The 20,985-nt window shown below is 52.7% G+C and overlaps 1 pseudogene; it reads left to right on the plus strand.

The window, feature by feature from the left end:
• The first annotated feature begins 212 nt into the window (after nt 1-212).
• LOC140405549 (bcl-2-like protein 2 pseudogene) overlaps nt 213-20,985 on the plus strand; it is a 54,931-nt pseudogene continuing 34,158 nt past the window's right edge.

Consider the following 20,985-nt stretch of genomic DNA (forward strand, 5'->3'; position numbering starts at 1 on the left):
TGATTAACTGGACACTTGTGTGAAGTGTCGGTGAAGGGGAGGGGGGGCATGTGTGTGTGTGTTATGGAGGGGGGGGGGTCATTGGTGCCCTTTCCCCTCTCGCTCCCTCCAGCCCTGTCTTGGAGGTTTCAGGGCTGAGCTGTGGATGGGGAAGATTGTTCTGGTTACTCAGTGGGGGTGGGGGTGGAAACCTGTTCATTGTCCCTCAGCTAATGTTTAACAGTATCTGGGGGAAGCGTCCACTTCCACTGGGGAAGTGGGCTGAGAAGTGGCAAGTGGAGTTCTATACAGGTAAGTGTGAGGTGTTGCATTTAGGAAAGTCAAATCGAGGTAGGACTTTCACAGTGAATGGTAGGGCCCTAGGGTGTATCGTGGAACAGAGGGGCCTTGAAGTTCAGGTGCACGGTTGTCTAAAGGTGGAGTCACAGGTAGATCGGGCAGTGAAGAAGGCTTTTGCCATGCTGGCCTTCATCAGTCAGGGCATTGAGTTTAGAAGTTGGGAAGTTGCAGTTGTACAGGACTTTGGTGAGGTCACACCTGGAGTATTGTGTTCAGTGGTGTTCGCCTTGCAATAGGAAAGATGTTATTAAATTGGAGATGGTGCAGAAGGATGTTGAATGTTACAAGGATGTTGGCAGGACTCAAGGTACTGAGTTATCGGGAGAAATTGGACAGACCAGGTCCTTTTTCTTTGGAATGTAGGAGACTGAGGGGTGATCTTATAGAGGTGGATAAGATCGGAGAGGCATGGGCAGGATGAATGCACTCAGTCCTTTTCTCAGGGTTGGGGAATCGAGGACTAGAGGTGGTTGAGGCAGGGACACTGACAGCATTGAAAAGGCATTTGGTCAGATACAGAGAGGGAAGGTTTAGAGGGATAGGGGCCAAATGCAGGAAAACGGGGTTCGCTTTGTTGCTCGTTTTAGCCTTCGTTTACTTATTCTTATTCTGTCACCTTTGCACATGAGTCGCCAGGTATCTTTCTGATACCGCCACGTGGTTGAAGTCTGAGTAATGATTCATAATCCAACACACCGCTTAGTAAGAGTTAAATCAACGCTCATTTATTATATACAGCAATCAATACTTATACATTAATTCTACTTCTAAGCTACTTCCTACAACTAACAGGCCAATACTTAACTTTGGAAATGGCCCACCAGGTCAGGGAAACGAATGGTCTTTCGAATGGGTTCTGAGCCTGCGGGATTCAAAAGCTGGTACAGTTCGATAGTGAGGGGTGTCTATCTGGTAGCGATCGCTGGAGTAAAACTTACGTTCTCTTGCAGAAGGGTCTCGAAGGGTGCAGGCAGGAGAAGAAGGGTCGAGTTGAACTTGGCCCCTATTCTTATCGTCCCCAGGGACTTCCCGCCTCTTGGGGCGGACCTTGTACCTGGTTCCAAGTGATTGGGCTTGGTCCCTATCCCTTGGTTCGCTATTCTCCAATACTGGAGCGAATCCTTGATCGAGGGGTGGTCGTTTACCTCTCTTTGTGTCAGCTCCTGCTGGCGCCGAAAGGTCTGGGTCGGCTTTGAGTTGCTAATGTGTAGCAATTGTTCCCGGGGATGGCTACTTACTATGCAGATGGCTGGGGTGTTGTTATGTTGATGGCTGCAGGTATCGGTCTGGGCTGACTTCCCCAGAGGCGAATACACTGTTTTACCTGCAGCTGTCTGCTTGAGTCCTGTTGGCTGATTTTCCCATCAGCCTCTTCCGTTCGCCATTTTACATCGGGGTTTGGCCATTCTAATCGGGAGTCAGCCATTTTAAGTGGCTACGTACCCTCCTTGTGATCCTAACGCGAAGCGTGAAAGATCACATCATTTTTTTAATTTCCATTCCCTGACCGGGGAACACCTCCTACATGGCCTCTGCTCTGACCATAGCTATGCACAAAAAAATTTAACTAACAATTCTAAGGGCGCTATGTCAGACAGGGACATGCATTGCAAAATAACAAACTTGGAACCTCTAACTTATCCTTAGTACACTGCACTCGGTAAGCATTTCATTATCCTACCTTCCTCAAGCATACAACAACATCACATCATTCCATATAATCTTTCCTGGCTTGGCAGTCAAGCTCAGGATCATACAATTGTTTTGCTTATGAAAAAGTTTGTACATTTCTTTATTTATAATACCAACAATAAACGCAAGTGAATGCACTTTTCTTTCATTCGCGGGGGTCAGGGGTCTGGTCGTAACCGAACATCGGGGATCTGATCCTATATACCGGGGTTCGAGCGCGGTACGCTCTCCTTCTCCAGTTACGTAGGCGCATAGTCTGCACTGCACAGCAAAGTATCGCCAACGCTAACAGTGCTTCGATCACGTAGGACAGGGAGTACCAGGTTATGAACCTGGCACACCAGGAAGATGCAGTGTCGCTGGTGACTGGGCTCTGGGTACAGCGGGGAAGTGAAACATTAACGGCTGGGAGGGGGGTTTAAAGTCATGGGGTTCGCGGTCACGCGCAACCAAATGTCCAAAAGTAGCGTGTTGATCACGATGAAGGATGTCCTCATGGCTGTCCTATTTTCCTTTTTCTTTCTTCTCTTCTCTTAATTTTCTCCGGTCCTGGAGCTTCTGGAGGTCTGTAGGAACAAGCAGAGTATCTGTAACTACCTCTGTTCAATATCCGGTATGCTAGTGTGTCTGTCCTTTGGTATCAATTATTCCCTTATAATTGGTCACTGTGTGTGACTCCCTTATTTTTTTTTTCAAAACAAGATTTAGGACACGGCACCCTTCCCAATCATGAACCAGTGCTGAGCTACCATCCAAATGTTCCAGGATGTAAATAGCATATGGCGGCAACCTAAAGGTTACCTGAAACAAATAAACACTTTTTGAAATGAAAGATGTCAGATGAGGTGCGTATGGCCCGCGACGGGTAAGATTTGGATGGAGTCCCCGGGTAGGACGGCTACCAATGCCGTATCTCCCCTACCCGAGCGTGTTTGACCAGCGGGGGGGTCCCCAGGCAGGGCGGGTCTCACGCCGTTTCTCCACTGCCTGAGCAACCGACACAGAACGGGCAAAAATGTAGTCATCGTGGTGGGGCTGCCGTAGTGGTTCTTTCCCTCGAACCAGAAGGGCAGTTACGATCAGGCGTCTGATACCCGAACAAGTATCAGCTGAAAAGCTAGTTCCTCTGAACGAGCGTGTGGTCTCTTGACCAGTTTCTGCAGATAAGCTAGTTCCGCTGAACAAGCGTCTGGAAACAAATTCTCCTGTCGGACAAACAACATGAAACAAACTTACTAACAACATAAAACATTCTGCAGGTTCCATCAGAAAGGACACCACTTCTCCCAAGCGGTTCCTTTTTAAACATCATGTGGACACCTCAGTTCTCGGTTGCGAACAGGGTCGCAAAGGGGTTGGCGGTTTGGGAGTCAGACCCGAGGTCGTCACCTTCTCCCGGGTGCCAAACTCTGGAGTGGATTAGGGCTGAAAGGGCTGCCTGGTGTGAGTTGGGGTCGCTCTCGGCGTTGCGGACGAGCCGGTATGAGTTGTCACGGTGCCAATAACTGGTGTCTAGTTGTGTGGGGACAGAATCGGGGTCGTCAGTGTGGGTCGGTGGTCGGTGGTGGGGCTTGTTCAGAAACGTGATCAGGACGGGATCACTTGGATCGAACTCGGAGTCGCTGGGTGTGGGTCCGGTTGCATGGGGATAGTAGGGGGCGTGCTGTGGCTATCGTCCGAGTCACAGTCTCTGTCTCTGCTGCTGGAGTCTGTGGGCGTCCCGGGGCGGAGTGTATATTTCGGGGGTGGAGTCGAGGGCGAGTCCGTGGCTGGGCTGGACGTGGTGGGGGTTGGTCTGGTTACGTTGGCTGTGGGCGAGGTGTGGTCTGCTGTGCCAAGCATGACGTGGTGTGCGTGGTTAGACTGTGTTCCATAAACCTTTAACTGGTTTATATGAAACCACGCAGTCTTACCATTCGGGTACTTTAGTTTGTAAACGGATGGGCTTACTTTGTCCGCAATGGAGTACGGACCCGAGTATTTTGGTGACAGGAATGTGCTGGGGTTATACACAGACAGCATCACTTGCTGTCCGATATCGTACTCCGTCGCATGCACTGTCTTATCGAAACAGGCCTTGCTCTGTTTCTTTCTTGTGCCCAATTTAACTGCGGCTGCTAACTGAGCCGTTTTAACATTAGCAACTAATTGCTCCACGGCTTTCTCGTGGGTGAGGGCCGTTACTTCGGGGCTGGTCAGGTCTCAACCTAACAAGTACTCTGTCCCTTTCATGGGGCGTCCGGTCAGGAGGGTGTGTGGGGTGTAACCTGTGGAGGTGGAAACAGTGTTACACAAAAACATCAGCGCAAAGGGGAGGACCGGGTCCCAAGTGGTGTTGTTCTGCTGGACCATTTTTCGAAGGGTGGATTTTAGGGTCCGATTCATGCGCTCCACGATACCACTCGACTGTGGGTGGTACGCAATGTGGAATTTTTGGGTGATGCCAAATATCGTGAGGACGTTCTGCATGACCCGTCCCGTAAAGTGAGAACCTTGGTCCAATTCAATGCTGCGGGGGAGTCCCCATCTTGTAAAGATGTGGTGGGTTAGAATCTTGCCTGTGGTTTTTGCAGAGTTGGTGCGGGCTGGAAATGCTTCCACCCATTTTGTAAAGGTGTCTATGACCACAAGTACATATTTATAGCCATTCCTGCAAGGGGGCAATGGACCTATATAATCAATCTGGAGGTTAGTCCAGGGGCCATTAACGGGTCGGGTGTGGCTGAGTTGGGCCTTTTTGGCATATCTGTCGGAGTTATTCTGCGCGCAGATAAGACAATTTTCTATGTAATGGCTGACATCTTCCTTTAGAATTGGCCACCAACAAAGCTGTTTGAGGTGGGCTGTCGTGGGATCGATCCCCTGATGTCCATGACCATTATGGAACAAACAAATCAATTGGTTCCTGTCCTGTTCAGGAACCACATAAAGGGTGTCCTTTAACACCACACCGTCATGTGTGGTAAGTGTATTTCTGAACCTCACGTAGGAGGCTGGAAACTTCCCTTTTATAATCTCTGTGAGAACGCTGTCCAGCTTCTGGGCCTCTACTAGATCCTCGATCCTAGTCTGTGTGACCTGAACTGCACTCACTGGTGCCCTTTCGGGGGGTTTCCAAAAATACCCATGTCTGGAACCTGCCTTAGCCAGTGCGTCGGCTTTTACATTTCCAGGGGGGGGGGAACGATGGTGACTGCGGACTTTGATAATGCCAAAAGTCCTGTTCTGGGCTTTTGCCAAAATATGGCGGAGCAATGTGGCTGAGGGGAGGGGTTTTCCGTCTGCGGAAACGAATCCTCTTGCTTCCCACAGGGGCAGAAATTCCCTGAGGCTGTTACAGACATAGAGGCTGTCCGAGTATATGTCTGCTGGGCTGGGGAAGGAATCTGGGTGCTCAACTATATATGCAATGGCCGCGAGCTCTGCTGCCTGCGCGCCTAAGTGTCCGGGTGGTTTTAACGCCATTTCCTCGCGGCCCTGCGCGTCCTCGACATAGATCCCGCAACCTGTTATGCGCTTCCCATCCAAGACTGTGGAAGATCCATCCACATAACTCTTAATGGGTTCACACTTGTCCGTGTGCGGGGGGCTCTGAGTTGAATCACCTATCTTTCTGGGGGGGGGGGTTTGGCGATGAAGGGGCCTGTGTTATGGTGTGGAGAGATAATCTCACATTCATGGGGGGTTCCGGGGTACTGCAAATTGTCGGCTAAGTATGTGTGTGTCTTTGTCCGTTTTACTGTGATGTCCCTTCCCTGCAAGAGAAGGGTCCATCTGGCGGCTCTTATTTGGCTGACGGTGCCGTCATTAAGTCGTCCGTCTAGTAAACGTTGGGTGGGGGTGTGCTCGGTGAGAATTGTGATGGGGTTCAGTCCGGTAATGTATGAAAAGTACTGGACTGCCCAGAAAACTGCGAGCAGGAGCCTCTCACAGGCTGAAAATCCCTGCTCCACAGCATCTAAAAGTCGGGAGGCATAAGCTACGGGTCTTAGCTGGTCGTGCCGTTCCTGCAGGAGCACGGCCGAAAGGGTGCGGTCTGTGGTCGCTACCTCTATGGCGTAAGGGGAAAGCGGGTCTGGAACTTGTAGTGCGGGGGCTGCTACGAGCGCTTGTTTTAATGATTCCACAGCATCCGTAGGCTGCGGAAGCCATTCCCAGGGGGCTCCTTTCTTTAGGAGGTCTGAGAGGGGCGCTGCCCTGCTGGCGAAACCGTCAATGTGGTTTCAGCAGTAGCCAACCAGTCCTAAAAACAACCGGAGGGCTGACACGTTCTGGGGAAGGGGCAATTTAGCAATCGAGTCAATCCTTTCATGCTCAATCTCGCGTTTACCGTGCGTGATAATTGTACCCAAATATATCACCTTATCTTCCAAAATCTGGGCCTTTTTGGGCTTGACTTTACAACCGATTGAGTGTAAGAGTTCCAGGAGTTCGGACAGAAGCTCAATGTGCTCTTCCTTGGTGTCTGTCTGCAGTAGTAGGTCGTCTACGTACTGAACCAGACATTCGGGGCGAGAGAATTTGGCTAAACCATTTGCCAGCTGTCGGTGGAAAATGGAGGGGGAGTTGTGGAATCCTTGTGGCAGGGATGTCCACGTGTACTGCTGAGCTCTAAAAGTGAAGGCAAATTTATACCGGCACGCCTTTGCCAATGGAATGGACCAGAATCCATTACTGACGTCCCAAACCGTAAAGAATCGGGAATTGAGTCCCTGCTTGAGCATGGTCTCGGGACTTGTGGCTACTGTGGGGGCTGCTGCGGGGGTGACTTTGTTGAGTTCCCGGTAATTGATGGTCAGTCGCTATGATCCATCGGGCTTTTTCACTGGCCAAATCGGGGCATTATTAGTGGAGGCTACTGATCCAAGTACTCCCTGCTCTAATAAGCTTTCTATTACCTTGGAGATTTCTCCCTCTGCCTCTTGGGGAAATCCACACTGTTTTTGGGGTCTAGGGTCAGGTCCTGTTACCTGTACGGAGCCAGTCATCCGCCCACAGTCATGTTTGTGGGTCGCGAATGCTGCCCTGTTCTTTTGCAGGACTGCCCTAACCTGCTTGTCCGTGCTAAGTGTGGTCGAGTTGAACCAAAATTCGCCTACGGCGCTAATTTTGTTCGCGTATTCTCCCCAAGTTGAGCGTTGCGGGGGCTCTTGCGGATTTTGCCAGCTTCCAGACACACTGGTTGACTGGATCGAAGGATAGGCGGTGGGAATTCATAAAGTCGATTCCCAGAATGTGTTCTGCTGTGTGGGGCAGGTCAACTAACACTACGGGGTGCTTGGTGGTGATGTTGCCGATTTGAATGGGTCCAGGGGCTGTGATGTGTCCCTGCTGTGAGTGGCCTGTAAAGCCGCTAAGGGTGATAGTGGCTGTAGTGGGCCACGTGTCCTTTTGAAACATGGTGGAGGAATTTATTGTGGTGCGGGACCCTCCTGTGTCCCAAAGAAATTCGATGGGCTGTCCCCGAATTTTCGCTGCAACTACCGGTCGTCCGGATCTATCCCAAAGGGTGTCGCAGGCCCAACTGGGGGAGCCCGTACACCGTCAGTCCGTTCCAGTCAAGTCCGTCTGATCTGAACGGGCGCTAACGTTATGAATGGGCCCTGTCTTTTTCTTACTCAGAGTGCCCGTCTGCTGGGCTCTCTGTGGCTTTTTAGGGGCATTGCACTCTCTTGCGAAGTGTCCCAACTGTCCGCAGTTGTAACACTCCTGTGACTTGGGTGGGGGGCTGTTCTTTCCTTCATTCACCCATGCGGGGTTGTGGTGTGTTGTAACTGCCTGTATATCTGCTCCGGCCTGCTTTTCCTCGGGATTCTTGACTGCGGGTTTACTTTGTATAGATTGCTCCCAAGCGCGGGACAATCTTTTCACTACCCACTTCTCCTTATGGGCCTCCTCTGAGGGATCATAACTCATACAAGCTTTCTGTCCTGTTTCTGTGGCATGGGAGATAAGGGTGCGGGTCCATTTGGCCATGTTGTCTGGGGACAAATGGGCAGGGCCTAAGTCTCCAGAGACTGCTGCAAAGTGGACACACAGGCGTCCAGCGAACGCTGTGGGGTGCTCGGATTTCTTTTGCCTACATTTGTTGAGGCCATCTACGGGGTCACCCCTGTTATACCCGATCGCATCCAGGGTCGCGGTACGCATTTCTGCAAGGGTGCCTCCTCCTACATTCTGTGGGTCGGGAAGGGCTGCTGCTACTGAAGGGTCTAAACTTAAAACTGTGAGCTCTCTTAAAACATGCTCTCGCTCATCCAGGCCATACTTGGTCACCTGATGTTTTACTGTGGCAAAGAAATGGTGGGGGTCTGAGGTGGGGAGGAACGGTGTGATCTTATCGCACGCGTCCCGTAATTGGGTCACTGTTAAGGGGGTGGAGTATAGAAATTCTGCATCGTCCGATGTGGCTGTGCGGTTGGTGTTGACTGGGTTCATTGGAGCGTGAACTATCTGCTCTATGGGGGATTGGGACGCTTTCCTCTTTTGTGGCTTTCCCTGCGCACATGTTCCCTGAACATATCTCTGCTCTGTCTCATTCAATTCTTCCCAGTCAGGGCCGTCTTCCTGATCTAATCTTTCTCCAAAGGTTTCCTGGAAACCTTTCTGAACTGAAAGCAGCGATTGCAGCTCGGCAATCTGCTTCCGGCACTTTGCGTGGTCTAATGTGCTTTGTCTTTGTTCTGTGGTGGCAGCATGGAGTGCTCTTAATGCTGCCTTGAGGTCACTACACTGTCTCTGCAATGCCTCTACCTGTTTTTCCGTTTCCTCACGTACCAGGACTGCACGTTGCGTGTCCTGATAGGCCTTTTCATATTGGGACTGGAAGCTGCTTAAGTGCGCCAGACAAGACTGGTGTGCCCTTTTGGCATCCTCCACCTCTCCATCTTTTGCTGCCAACTTCCTTCTCAATTCTAAATTCTCCTTTTCTACCTCGCTTACATCGACCTTACTCATTCGATGTATGCCCTCTACTTCTTTCCGGAGCGTCCTAATGGCCTCCTCTGTGCCTCGCAATTGTGCCAAGCAGGACACGATTGCCATCGGCTTGCGAGCTTTCCCTAAGCTCTTTTTGTGGGTCTCGCTCAGGTTCTCCCACCAAGTATGTCCTATACTCCCGGGGCCTGATTCCTCGTTGTCACAGAATTCATTCCAAAGGGGCCATCCTTTCCCTTTGAGATATTTCCTGATTTCTTCCTCCCAAATGGGACATTGTCCCACTCAACTGCTGCTGGTCGCTGCGACCGCAAATTCCTCGGGGTTCATTAGGCGCTGCATTGCCATCTTTCCGATCCGAATGCTGCTCTTCAAATTTGGGACAGGGTATTAAGGCGGTGCTGTAAATACGGGTATCAGTTTTACCTTATCGCCCTGTTAGTTACGCATGCATACGCACACTTCCGAATTTATGACTATTGATCAGAACTGCTTGAACACTTGTGGTTTTCTGTTTCCAATTGGATCTCTAATTCAAATTCTGGTTTCTCCCGGAGTGGTTTTCCACTTCTAGATCGGTTCCCGTCAGATGTCGCCAAATAATGTTGCTAACTTTCTCCTTGGTTCAATTGCTCTGTTTTATTACCTTTGCTCTCGAGTCGCCAGGTATCTTTATGATGCCGCCATGAGGTTCAAGTCCGAGTAATGATCAATAACCCTTTACACCGATTAGTAAGATTCAAATCAAAGCACATTTATTATACACAGTAATCGCTACTCATGCACAAATTCTACGTCTAAGCTACTTCTACAACTAACAGGCCTATACTTAGCTTCGGACTGGCCCACCAGGTCAGGGGAACAAATGGCCTTTCGTTCGGGTTCGGAGCCTGCGGGATTCGAAGTTGGTACGGATTAGTAGCTAGGAGCGCCTATCCCGTAGCGAGCGTTGAATTAAGACTTACGGGCTTTCGGCGATCACTGCTCCGGTCACGGTCAATGTTGGTTCGTGTTGCTGGGTGACCCGGGCAGGAAGACGAGGTGAAGAGAGAGACCGATTTGAACTTGAGCCTCAACTCTTATAGTCCCCAGGGGCTTCCCGCCTTTCGGGGCGGACCCTGTACCTGGTCCCAAGTGATTGGACTTTGTCCCAATCACTTGGTTCGAGTTTCTCCAATACTGGAGCGGTTCCCTGATCGATGGGCGGTCCTGAGGTGCCCGTTCACCTCCTTTCTGTTGGCTCCTGCTGGCGCCGAGGAGTCTGGCTTTGCTTTGTGTGTCCAAAATGTTACTTATTGTTCCCGGGGATTGCTCATCAGTATGCAGATGGCTGCTACATCGTTATGCTGATGGTCGCTGGTATCGATGTTGTCTGGCCTTTGCAGAGGTAAATACACAGCAAACCTGCAGCTGCTGGTTTCTGTCTTGTTGGCTGAATTTCCCATCAGCCTTTGCCGTTCGCCATTTTAAATCGGGAGTTGGCCAATTTAGGAGGCTACAATTATCACGTTCAGCAGGCACCTGATGTTCGAGGTAGGCTGTCTACCTTTGACAAAACCTTGGTCCTCTGCGACCACCTCTGGTATGCAGTCTTCTAGCCTTTTGGCTAGGATTTTGACCAGAATTTCTGGCATCTGCGGGATTTGAATTGTTAATGGATCAGATTTGAATTATTTGTCGATCAGATTTGAATTGTTAATGGATCAGATTTGAATTATTTGTGGGTCAGATTTGAATTATTTGTGGGTCAGATTCCAATTATTACTGGATTATATTTGTATTATTTGTCGATCAGATTTGATATTTTGTGAATGAATTTGAATTATTAGTGAATCAGATTTGAATTATTTGCGATCAATTTGAATTATTTGCGAATCAATTTGAATTATTTGTGGGTCAGATTCCAATTATTTATGGATTAGATTTGAATTATTTGTAGATCGGATTTGAGTTATTTTTGGATCAGATTTCAATTATTTGTGAATCAATTTGAATTATTTGTGGATCAGATTTGAATTATTAGTGAATCAGATTTGAATTATTAGTGAATCAGATTTGAATTATTTGTGAATCAGATTTGAATTATTTATGAATCAATTTGAATTATTTGTGAATCAGAGTTGAATTATTTGTGGGTCAGATTTGAATTATTTGTGAATCAGATTTGAATTATTTGTGGGTCAGATTTGAATTATTTGTGAATCGGATTTGAATTATTTGTGACTCAGATTTGAATTATTTGTGAATTGGGTTTGAATTATTTGTGGGTCGGATTTGAATTATTTATGGCTTAGATTTGAATTATTTGTGAATTGGGTTTGAATTATTTGTGGGTCGGATTTGAATTATTTATGGCTTCGATTTGAATTATTTGTGAGTCAGATTTGAATTGTAGTTGCGCAGTCAGAAAAGCATGCTTGCTTTAAGGTTGGATTGCTCTGCATTCTGCTGCATTGGGCTTCCCCCAAATGTATACGAATGTGTCATAGGGGGCGACAGAGAGCATGGGGATTCCCTACAGCATCATCAGAGAGCGACGCAGGCTGCACTTCCTGATTCCAGTAAGTTTGCAGTGCACAGAGACCCTGGGCTGGTGAGAGGGTTGTTCTAGAATAACCTGAAATAATGGACACTGATAGCAATGTTCTAGATTAACCTACACTGAGAGGAACCTGCAATAACAGACAGTGGGGATGTTCTAGAATAAGCTCAACAGAGAGACAGAGACTAATAGGGGAGAGGGGGGAGGGGGGAGGGGGGAGGGGGGAGGGGGGGAGGGGAGGGGGGAAGGGGGGGAGGGGAAGGGGGGAAGGGGAAGGGGGGAGGGGGGGAGGGGAAGGGGGGGACAGGGTGGGAGGGGGGGACAGGGTGGGAGGGGGGGGCGGGGTGGGAGGGGAGGGGGGGTGGAAGGGGGGGACGGGAGGGGAGAGGGGGGTGGAGTGACCGTGTCAGCGATGGAGAGAGAGAGAAAGAGGATGGAGTGACAGTGTCAGCGATGGAGAGAGAGAGGATGGAGAGACTGTCAGCGATGGAGAGAGAGGATGGAGTGACAGTGTCAGCGATGGAGAGAGAGGATGGAGTGACCGTGTCAGCGATGGAGAGAGAGAGAAATAGGATAGAGTGACCGTGTCAGCGATAGAGAGAGAGAGGATGGAGTGACCGTGTCAGCGATGGAGAGGGAGAGAGGGAATGGAGAGACAGTGTCCGCGATGGAGAGAAAGAGAGAGGATGGAGTGACCGTGTCAGCGATGGAGAGGGAGAGAGAGGATGGAGAGACAGTGTCAGCGATGGAGAGAAAGAGAGAGGATGGAGTAACCGTGTCAGCGATAGAGAGAGAGAGGATGGAGTGACCGTGTCAGCGGTGGAGGGAGAGGGGATGGAGTGACCGTGTCAGCGATGGAGAGAGAGAGGATGGAGTGACCGTGTCAGCGATGGAGAGGGAGAGAGGGAATGGAGAGACAGTGTCCGCGATGGAGAGAAAGAGAGAGGATGGAGTGACCGTGTCAGCGATGGAGAGGGAGAGAGAGGATGGAGAGACAGTGTCAGCGATGGAGAGGATGGAGTGACCGTGTCAGTGATGGAGAGGGAGAGAGAGGATGGAGTGACCGTGTCAGTGATGGAGAGGGAAAGAGAGGATGGAGTGACCGTGTCAGCGATGGAGAGAGAGAGGATGGAGTGACCATGTCAGCGATGGAGAGGGAGAGAGAGGATGGAGTGACCGTGTCAGCGATGGAGAGGTAGAGAGAGGATGGAGTGACCGTGTCAGCGATGGACAGGGAGAGACAGGATGGAGTGACCGTGTCAGCGATGGAGAGAGAGAGAGAGGATGGAGTGACCGTGTCAGCGATGGAGAGGGAGAGAGAGGATGGAGAGACCGTTTCAGCGATGGAGGGAGGGAGAGAGGATGGAGTGACCGTGTCAGCGATGGAGAGAGAGAGAGGATGGAGTGACAGTGTCAGGGATGGAGGGAGGAAGAGAGGATGGAGTGACCGTGTCAGCGATGGAGGTAGAAAGAGGATGGAGTGACCGTGTCAGCGATGGAGGGAGAGAGAGAGGATGGAGTGACCGTGTCAGCGATGGAGGGACAGAGGATGGAGTGACAGTGTCAGCGATGGAGAGAGAGAGAGGATGGAGAGACCATGTCAGCGATGGAGAGGGAGAGAGGATGGAGTGACAATGTCAACGATGGAGGGAGGAAGAGAGGATGGAGTGACAGTGTCAGCGATGGAGAGGGAGAGAGAGGATGGAGTGACCGTGTCAGCGATGGAGGGAGAGAGAGAGGATGGAATGACCATGATGGAGAGGGAGGGAGAGAGGATCGAGTGACAGTGTCAGCGATGGAGAGAGAGAGAGGATGGAGTGACCGTGTCAGTGATGGAGGGAGAGAGGATGGAGTGACCGTGATGGAGAGGGGGAGAGAGGATGGATTGACCGTGTCAGCGATGGAGAGGGGGATAGAGGATGGAGTGACAGTGTCAGCGATGATGAGGGAGAGAGAGGATGGAGTGACCATGTCAGCGATGAAGAGAGAGAGGATGGAGTGACAGTGTCAGCGATGGAGAGGGAGAGAGAGGATGGAGTGACCATGTCAGCGATGAAGAGAGAGAGAGAGGATGGAGTGACAGTGTCAGCGATGGAGAGGGAGAGAGGATGGAGTGACAGTGTCAGCGATGGAGAGGGAGAGAGGATGGAGTGACCGTGTCAGCGATGGAGGGAGGGAGGATGGAGTGACCATGTCAGCGATGAAGAGAAAGAGAGAGGATGGAGTGACAGTGTCAGCGATGGAGAGAGAGAGAGAGGATGGAGAGACCGTGTCAGCGATGAAGAGGGAGAGAGAGGATGGAGTGACCGTGTCAGCGATGGAGGGAGGGAGAGAGGATGGAGTGACAGTGTCAGCGATGGAGAGGGAGAGATAGGATGGAGTGACCGTGTCAGCGATGGAGAGAGAGAGAGGATGGAGAGACCGTGTCAGCGATGGAGGGAGAGAGGATGGAGTGACCGTGTCAGCGATGGAGGGAGGGAGAGAGGATGGAGTGACAGTGTCAGCGATGAGAGGGAGAGAGAGGATGGAGAGACCGTGTCAGGAATGGAGGGAGAGAGAGGATGGAGTGACCGTGTCAGCGATGGAGAGAGAGAGACGATGGAGGGAGGGAGAGAGGATGGAGTGACCGTGTCAGCGATGGAGAGAGAGAGGATGGAGTGACCGTGTCAGCGATGGTAGGAGAGAGAGGATGGAGTGACCGTGTCAGCGATGGAGAGAGAGAGGATGGAGTGACCGTGTCAGCGATGGTGGGAGAGAGAGGATGGAGAGACCGTGTCAGCGATGGAGAGGGAGAGAGAGGATGGAGTGACCGGGTCAGCGATGGAGGGAGGGAGAGAGGATGGAGTGACCGTGACAGCGATGGAGAGAGAGAGAGGATGGAGTGACCGTGTCAGCGATGGAGGGAGAGAGCGAGGATGGAGTGACCGTGTCAGCGATGGAGAGGGAGAGAGAGGATGGAGTGACCGTTTCAGCGATGGAGGGAGGGAGAGAGGATGGAGAGACCGTGTCAGCGATGGAGAAAGAGAGAGCATGGAGTGACCGTGTCAGCGATGTAGAGGGAGAGAGAGGATGGAGAGACCGTGTCAGCGAAGGAGGGAGGGAGAGAGGATGGAGAGACCGTGTCAGCGATGGAGAGGGAGAGAGAGGATGGAGTGACCGTGTCAGCGATGGAGGGAGGGTTAGAGGATGGAGTGACCGTGTCAGCGATGGAGAGAGAGAGAGGATGTAGTGACCGTGTCAGCAATGGAGGGAGAGAGAGAGAGGATGGAGAGACCGTGTCAGCGATGGAGAGAGAGAGAGATGATGGAGTGACCGTCTCAGCGATGGAGGGAGGGAGAGAGGATGGAGTGACCGTGTCAGCGATGGATGGAGAGAGAGTGTCAGCGATGGAGGGAGAGAGAGAGGATGGAGTGACCGTGTCAGCGATGGAGAGGGAGAGAGGATGGAGTGACAGTGTCAGCGATGGAGAGGGAGAGAGGATGGAGTGACAGTGTCAGCGATTGAGGGAGGAAGAGAGGATGGAGTGACCGTGTCAGCGATGGATAGGGAGAGAGGATGGAGTGACAGTGTCAGCGATGGAGAGGGAGAGAGAGGATGGAGTGACCGTGTCAGCGATGGAGAGGGAGAGGATGGAGTAACCGTGTCAGCGATGGAGAGGGAGAGAGGATGGAGTGACCGTGTCAGCGATGGAGAGGGAGAGGATGGAGTGACCGTGTCAGCGATGGAGAGGGAGAGAGAGGATGGAGTGACAGTGTCAGCGATGGAGAGGGAGAGAGAGGATGGAGTGACCGTGTCAGCGATGGAGAGAGAGAGAGAGGATGGAGTGACCGTGTCAGCGATGGAGGGAAGGAGAGAGGATGGAGTGACCGTGTCAGCGATGGAGGGAGGGAGAGAGGATGGAGAGAGAGTGTCAGCGATGGAGAGGGAGAGAGAGGATGGAGTGACAGTGTCAGCGATGGAGGGAGAGAGAGAGGATGGAGTGACCGTGTCAGCAATGGAGGGAGGGAGAGAGGATGGAGAGAGAGTGTCAGCGATGGAGAGGGAGAGAGAGGATGGAGTGACCGTGTCAGCGATGGAGAGGGAGAGAGAGGATTGAGTGACCGTGTCAGCGATGGAGAGAGAGAGAGAGGATGGATTGACCGTGTCAGCGATGGAGAGGGAGAGAGGATGGAGTGAATGTGTCAGCGATGGAGGGAGGAAGAGAGGATGGATTGACCGTGTCAGCGATGGAGGGAGGGAGAGAGGATGGAGAGACCGTGTCAGCGATGGAGGGAGAGAGAGGATGGAGTGACCGTGTCAGCGATGGAGAGAGAGAGAGGATGGAGTGACCGTGTCAGCGATGGAGGGAGGGAGAGGATGGAGTGACCGTGTCAGCGATGGAGAGGGAGAGATGATGGAGTGACCGTGTCAGCGATGGAGAGGGAGAGAGAGGATCGAGTGACAGTGTCAGCGATGGAGAGAGAGAGAGAGGATGGAGTGACCGTGTCAGCGATGGAGAGGGAGAGAGAGGATGGAGTGACCGTGTCAGCGATGGAGAGAGAGAGAGAGGATGGAGTGACCGTGTCAGCGATGGAGAGAGAGAGAGAGGATGGAGTGACCGTGTCAGCGATGGAGAGAGAGAGAGGATGGAGTGACCGTGTCAGCGATGGAGAGGGAGAGAGAGGATGGAGTGACCGTGTCAGCGATGGAGGGAGAGAGGATGGAGTGACAGTGTCAGCGATGGAGGGAGGGAGAGAGGATGGAGTGACCGTGTCAGCGATGGAGGGAGAGAGGATGGAGTGACAGTGTCAGCGATGGAGAGAGAGAGGATGGAGTGACAGTGTCAGCGATGGAGAGAGAGAGGATGGATTGACCGTGTCAGCGATGGAGAGGGAGAGAGAGGATGGAGTGACAGTGTCAGCGATGGAGAGAGAGAGAGGATGGAGTGACCGTGTCAGCGATGGAGAGAGAGAGGATGGATTGACCGTGTCAGCGATGGAGAGGGAGAGAGAGGATGGAGTGACAGTGTCAGCGATGGAGAGAGGGAGAGAGGATGGAGTGACAGTGTCAGCGATGGAGGGAGAGAGGATGGAGTGACAGTGTCAGCGATGGAGAGAGAGAGAGAGGATGAAGTGACAGTGTCAGCGATGGAGAGAGAGAGGATGGATTGACCGTGTCAGCGATGGAGGGAGGGAGAGAGGATGGAGAGAGAGTGTCAGCGATGGAGAGGGAGAGAGAGGATGGAGTGACAGTGTCAGCGATGGAGAGAGGGAGAGAGGATGGAGTGACAGTGTCAGCGATGGAGGGAGAGAGGATGGAGTGACAGTGTCAGCGATGGAGAGAGAGAGAGAGGATGAAGTGACAGTGTCAGCGATGGAGAGAGAGAGGATGGAGTGACCGTGTCAGCGATGGAGGGAGGGAGAGAGGATGGAGAGAGAGTGTCAGCGATGGAGAGGGAGAGAGAGGATGGAGTGACCGTGTCAGCGATGGAGAGGGAGAGAGAGGATGGAGTGACCGTGTCAGCGATGGAGAGAGAGAGAGAGGATGGATTGACCGTGTCAGCGATGGAGAGGGAGAGAGGATGGAGTGACAGTGTCAGCGATGGAGGGAGGAAGAGAGGATGGATTGACCGTGTCAGCGATGGAGGGAGGGAGAGAGGATGGAGAGACCGTGTCAGCGATGGAGGGAGAGAGAGGATGGAGTGACCGTGTCAGCGATGGAGAGAGAGAGAGGATGGAGTGACCGTGTCAGCGATGGAGGGAGGGAGAGGATGGAGTGACCGTGTCAGCGATGGAGAGGGAGAGATGATGGAGTGACCGTGTCAGCGATGGAGAGGGAGAGAGAGGATCGAGTGACAGTGTCAGCGATGGAGAGAGAGAGAGAGGATGGAGTGACCGTGTCAGCGATGGAGTGGGAGAGAGAGGATGGAGTGACCGTGTCAGCGATGGAGAGAGAGAGGATGGAGTGACCGTGTCAGCGGTGGAGGGAGAGGGGATGGAGTGACCGTGTCAGCGATGGAGAGAGAGAGGATGGAGTGACCGTGTCAGCGATGGAGAGGGAGAGAGGGAATGGAGAGACAGTGTCCGCGATGGAGAGAAAGAGAGAGGATGGAGTGACCGTGTCAGCGATGGAGAGGGAGAGAGAGGATGGAGAGACAGTGTCAGCGATGGAGAGAAAGAGAGAGGATGGAGTGACCGTGTCAGTGATGGAGAGGGAGAGAGAGGATGGAGTGACCGTGTCAGTGATGGAGAGGGAAAGAGAGGATGGAGTGACCGTGTCAGCGATGGAGAGAGAGAGGATGGAGTGACCGTGTCAGCGATGGAGAGGGAGAGAGAGGATGGAGTGACCGTGTCAGCGATGGAGAGGTAGAGAGAGGATGGAGTGACCGTGTCAGCGATGGACAGGGAGAGACAGGATGGAGTGACCGTGTCAGCGATGGAGAGAGAGAGAGAGGATGGAGTGACCGTGTCAGCGATGGAGAGGGAGAGAGAGGATGGAGAGACCGTTTCAGCGATGGAGGGAGGGAGAGAGGATGGAGTGACCGTGTCAGCGATGGAGAGAGAGAGAGGATGGAGTGACAGTGTCAGGGATGGAGGGAGGAAGAGAGGATGGAGTGACCGTGTCAGCGATGGAGGTAGAAAGAGGATGGAGTGACCGTGTCAGCGATGGAGGGAGAGAGAGAGGATGGAGTGACCGTGTCAGCGATGGAGGGACAGAGGATGGAGTGACAGTGTCAGCGATGGAGAGAGAGAGAGGATGGAGAGACCATGTCAGTGATGGAGAGGGAGAGAGGATGGAGTGACAATGTCAACGATGGAGGGAGGAAGAGAGGATGGAGTGACAGTGTCAGCGATGGAGAGGGAGAGAGAGGATGGAGTGACCGTGTCAGCGATGGAGGGAGAGAGAGAGGATGGAATGACCATGATGGAGAGGGAGGGAGAGAGGATCGAGTGACAGTGTCAGCGATGGAGAGAGAGAGAGGATGGAGTGACCGTGTCAGTGATGGAGGGAGAGAGGATGGAGTGACCGTGATGGAGAGGGGGAGAGAGGATGGATTGACCGTGTCAGCGATGGAGAGGGGGATAGAGGATGGAGTGACAGTGTCAGCGATGATGAGGGAGAGAGAGGATGGAGTGACCATGTCAGCGATGAAGAGAGAGAGGATGGAGTGACAGTGTCAGCGATGGAGAGGGAGAGAGAGGATGGAGTGACCATGTCAGCGATGAAGAGAGAGAGAGAGGATGGAGTGACAGTGTCATCGATGGAGAGGGAGAGAGGATGGAGTGACAGTGTCAGCGATGGAGAGGGAGAGAGGATGGAGTGACCGTGTCAGCGATGGAGGGAGGGAGGATGGAGTGACCATGTCAGCGATGAAGAGAAAGAGAGAGGATGGAGTGACAGTGTCAGCGATGGAGAGAGAGAGAGAGGATGGAGAGACCGTGTCAGCGATGGAGAGGGAGAGAGAGGATGGAGTGACCGTGTCAGCGATGGAGGGAGGGAGAGAGGATGGAGTGACAGTGTCAGCGATGGAGAGGGAGAGATAGGATGGAGTGACCGTGTCAGCGATGGAGAGAGAGAGAGGATGGAGAGACCGTGTCAGCGATGGAGGGAGAGAGGATGGAGTGACCGTGTCAGCGATGGAGGGAGGGAGAGAGGATGGAGTGACAGTGTCAGCGATGAGAGGGAGAGAGAGGATGGAGAGACCGTGTCAGGAATGGAGGGAGAGAGAGGATGGAGTGACCGTGTCAGCGATGGAGGGAGAGAGAGAGGATGGAGTGACCGTGTCAGCGATGGAGGGACAGAGGATGGAGTGACAGTGTCAGCGATGGAGAGAGAGAGAGGATGGAGAGACCATGTCAGCGATGGAGAGGGAGAGAGGATGGAGTGACAATGTCAACGATGGAGGGAGGAAGAGAGGATGGAGTGACAGTGTCAGCGATGGAGAGGGAGAGAGAGGATGGAGTGACCGTGTCAGCGATGGAGGGAGAGAGAGAGGATGGAATGACCATGATGGAGAGGGAGGGAGAGAGGATCGAGTGACAGTGTCAGCGATGGAGAGAGAGAGAGGATGGAGTGACCGTGTCAGTGATGGAGGGAGAGAGGATGGAGTGACCGTGATGGAGAGGGGGAGAGAGGATGGATTGACCGTGTCAGCGATGGAGAGGGGGATAGAGGATGGAGTGACAGTGTCAGCGATGATGAGGGAGAGAGAGGATGGAGTGACCATGTCAGCGATGAAGAGAGAGAGGATGGAGTGACAGTGTCAGCGATGGAGAGGGAGAGAGAGGATGGAGTGACCATGTCAGCGATGAAGAGAGAGAGAGAGGATGGAGTGACAGTGTCAGCGATGGAGAGGGAGAGAGGATGGAGTGACAGTGTCAGCGATGGAGAGGGAGAGAGGATGGAGTGACCGTGTCAGCGATGGAGGGAGGGAGGATGGAGTGACCATGTCAGCGATGAAGAGAAAGAGAGAGGATGGAGTGACAGTGTCAGCGATGGAGAGAGAGAGAGAGGATGGAGAGACCGTGTCAGCGATGGAGAGGGAGAGAGAGGATGGAGTGACCGTTTCAGCGATGGAGGGAGGGAGAGAGGATGGAGAGACCGTGTCAGCGATGGAGAAAGAGAGAGGATGGAGTGACCGTGTCAGCGAAGGAGGGAGGGAGAGAGGATGGAGAGACCGTGTCAGCGATGGAGAGGGAGAGAGAGGATGGAGTGACCGTGTCAGCGATGGAGGGAGGGTTAGAGGATGGAGTGACCGTGTCAGCGATGGAGAGAGAGAGAGGATGTAGTGACCGTGTCAGCAATGGAGGGAGAGAGAGAGAGGATGGAGAGACCATGTCAGCGATGGAGAGAGAGAGAGATGATGGAGTGACCGTCTCAGCGATGGAGGGAGGGAGAGAGGATGGAGTGACCGTGTCAGCGATGGATGGAGAGAGAGTGTCAGCGATGGAGGGAGAGAGAGAGGATGGAGTGACCGTGTCAGCGATGGAGAGGGAGAGAGGATGGAGTGACAGTGTCAGCGATGGAGAGGGAGAGAGGATGGAGTGACAGTGTCAGCGATTGAGGGAGGAAGAGAGGATGGAGTGACCGTGTCAGCGATGGATAGGGAGAGAGGATGGAGTGACAGTGTCAGCGATGGAGAGGGAGAGAGAGGATGGAGTGACCGTGTCAGCGATGGAGAGGGAGAGGATGGAGTGACCGTGTCAGCGATGGAGAGGGAGAGAGGATGGAGTGACCGTGTCAGCGATGGAGAGGGAGAGGATGGAGTGACCGTGTCAGCGATGGAGAGGGAGAGAGAGGATGGAGTGACAGTGTCAGCGATGGAGAGGGAGAGAGAGGATGGAGTGACCGTGTCAGCGATGGAGAGAGAGAGAGAGGATGGAGTGACCGTGTCAGCGATGGAGGGAAGGAGAGAGGATGGAGTGACCGTGTCAGCGATGGAGGGAGGGAGAGAGGATGGAGAGAGAGTGTCAGCGATGGAGAGGGAGAGAGTGGAT

Source organism: Scyliorhinus torazame, unplaced genomic scaffold, assembly GCF_047496885.1.
Source record: "Scyliorhinus torazame isolate Kashiwa2021f unplaced genomic scaffold, sScyTor2.1 scaffold_37, whole genome shotgun sequence".
Classification (NCBI taxonomy): Eukaryota; Metazoa; Chordata; class Chondrichthyes; order Carcharhiniformes; family Scyliorhinidae; genus Scyliorhinus; species Scyliorhinus torazame.